Below are 3,094 nucleotides of genomic sequence, written 5' to 3'. Positions count from 1 at the left end.
CTCGAAATCATAATATATCTATTTATATACACATACGTAGGTCTACTATCAAAACTATAAAAACTCTCCAAGGCGGCAGTTCACTGTCGATAAGAAAAACTGTTATCTTAGACAGGTGAACATTACAAATAAGGGGTCAAGTAGGAAATGGTCCTTTGTACAGGGTACAAGGTCTTGGGCAGGTGGCTGTTAGAGCAGGTTCGACCTTCATGATGTTGACAGTAGCCTAGGCAGGGAGGTATAGATCTACACACTTAGTGGCAATCATCAGACACGACTAGTTCTGTAGATCTGCAGTAAGAGACGAAGAGTCGTGTCTTTGTTTCTAACCCCGGAGCCCTGATATATTCTACTGGAACATGAGTGCAAAATATTTTCAGGATAAAATAATGTGGCTTTGCCTTTAGCTCAATGTTGTTAGCATGAATTAGTTTGTCAGCGGTAGGTATATTTGTGGTGTGTGTGCTCTAGGCCAAGTTTAAGATTATTGTTTACGGATCTGCCCGCCGAGGCACTGTGATAGCCACCATTGATGGCTTTTCTTGCAAAGTTTTAAGGTCTTCCCGACGTTTTAAACTTCGTGTTGACAAGTGTCTATGCCCGTGGCATCATTCTGTGCCGACTGCCGTCAGATCATGTGTGTTCTTGTAAGATGACTCTAAGAAGAACAGGTTAATGGACCTAAACGCACCAAACCACGCCCGGAACAAGTTACCTGAAAGTAAGTGAATCGCGTCTGACCTGGAAAGATCTTACAAGAGAAAAGCATTGAATTACGTCATTGTGTAGAAAAAATCCCCCTCCCCCTGAAAATAACAACAACAAACAAACAAAACTCAACTCATTTTGTAAACTTGATAAGAAACGTGTGTCACCTCAAAGTGCGAGTGGAGGCGCTCGTGGCCTAGTGATAAGGTGTTCACCTCTCATTCAAGGGGTCCCGGGTTCGAATCCCAATAGCAACGGAACTTTTTATTCTCTGGGCTTGTCTCCCCTCGCCTCCCTTAAGTGGCCTTTAACTACTCTCTAGCATGTTCTGTCGTCTGCTTTCGTCTCCACTTTCTGCCCCCACCCCCTAACCTCCTTTGCCTCCTCTTCTGGACTCCGGACTCTTTCTGCAGCCTTTCGACTGCTACTCCTTTGCTCCTTCAGTCACACCCCTGATCTTATGGTAGCAAAGATACTACATCCTCTCTTCTCTGACAAGGGCGAAAAATCTCGGAAGACTCGTGCGCACGTTTAAGATCCCTAATTGGTGGTCTAAATCGAAGTAGGCTTCGCCGGCACACGGGCAAAATTCAAATTTTTCTACCAAACTGAAAATGTTTCATCTGTCCTGCGCACTCATATATGACCTTATGCAGTTGCGAGCGCCGTAAAACACTTACATAATAATAATAATAATAATAATAATAATAATAATAATAATAATAATAATACACGATGGTGTCAGAAAGAAACTTGAAAATATAATCACCCAATCGTCGTGTTAAAGCCTTGCATTACCCACTCAAGCAGCATACCTATTAAAAGCTAGTAAATTCTGCTTCACCTGACATAATAATATTTCATTTGTGTTAAGAGACGCCCGAGATAATAATTAGTCACTCAAAATTGACATTAAAAAATCGGGTTCGGCCAAATTGTGCGAAAACAAAGAAACGTAAAAGTGTGTTTGCGCATGTATGTATTGAGGTGCATCAACAGTGGAAGAATGGACATGTATTACAAAAGAGAATATTGTTGTCTATGCAATGAACAGCATTATCTGATATTTTCATATTGGAAAACAGAGCAGTCACAAATATCTCGCAAAACCTGGGTTTAACACTACCCGAGCTCATATAGTATGATTTTATTTTTAGTTAGGAGCTATTGGTGTCATGTAGAGCACGAAACTTTATTTTGCTCATGGACGGTGTTAATTAGATTTTTGACATAATCATAGAGGAATAGAGTACACGAAACTGCCGTGGTTTTGAGTGGTCTGGGGTAGAATGAACAAACCGCCTTCGTGAGAATCACCGGATGGCTTGCTGGCGCAAGTGCTGAAACGTCATGTCTTAACCTTATTTTTTTTTAAATGTCGTCATTCAAGTAGGCATTTCCATGCACACACCAAAGCACGTTCTCACAGGGCCAATATGCCGCCAGACAATTCCTTGAAAACCAAATCATATCAACGTTGGGGTGGTCACCAGTAAATGTCCCGATATGAATTTTACAGGTATGTGAAGCCCCATGAAACAGCAGCTGAAGAAAAGTGACTTTGCTCCCGATTTAGACCCTTTGTTTGCAACTCTCAGTGACATTTGGGATGAAATAAAATACAGATAATTCTGTCCAAAATTTAATAGAGTCGATGCCCAAAGGGTTCGTGCTCTACACAAAACCAATGGCCCCTAAGCCAAATATCAATGAGCTCATTAAATACTAAGTCCAAATTTTCCTTTTTGTTTGTATATAGGAATAGAATACCGTTTATTGCAGAGACGAAAGTCTGCAATAATTGGATATGCAATGTATGTCCATTCTATCAATACTCATTCACTGATGCTCCTCAAGAAACTCGCGAAGACAATTTTACGTCTCTTTGATTTCGCACAATGTTGCCTATCAGCCTGATTTTTTAAGGTCAATTCTGAGTGACCATATCTCGGGTTCTCTTACAATAGATGAAATATTATGTGCCAGATGATACGCTGCATGAGGGGGTAGTGCAAGGCTTAAACACGATGATTGGGTGATTACATTTTCAAGTTTCTTTTGACGCCATTTCGTTCGCAGTCTGTACCCGTTTGTATCAAATGAAGTTTGGTTAAAAGAAGTGCTTTTTGAAGTATATTCATTTTCCAACAAATGAGGAACATTTTCATCGGAAACAATTTTTTGAAAACCAAATTATACCAACGTTGAAGTGGTCACCAGTAAATAGCCCCAATATGAATCCTACAGGTACGGGAAGCCCCATGACACAGCGGTTGAAGAAAAGTGACTTTGCTCCCGATTCAGACCCTGTTTGCAACTCTCTGTGAAGTTTCGGACGGAATGACATATTATAATGATGTCCAAAATTTAATACAGTTAGAGTCCT

The 3,094-nt window shown here is 40.6% G+C and overlaps 1 protein-coding gene across 1 annotated transcript in view; it reads left to right on the top strand.

The window, feature by feature from the left end:
* Positions 1–182: 182 nt before the first annotated feature.
* The window catches only part of LOC101846963, a gene marked incomplete at its 5' end in the record, with an annotated part of 14,675 nt that continues 11,763 nt past the window's right edge, over positions 183–3,094 (top strand). The window contains 1 exon segment of the mRNA XM_005098985.3: positions 183–721.

This window comes from Aplysia californica, unplaced genomic scaffold (assembly GCF_000002075.1).
Source record: "Aplysia californica isolate F4 #8 unplaced genomic scaffold, AplCal3.0 scaffold00199, whole genome shotgun sequence".
NCBI classification, from domain to species: Eukaryota; Metazoa; Mollusca; class Gastropoda; order Aplysiida; family Aplysiidae; genus Aplysia; species Aplysia californica.
The sequence above is the reverse complement of the archived record's forward strand: the minus strand, read 5'-3'. Positions and strand labels throughout refer to the sequence as shown.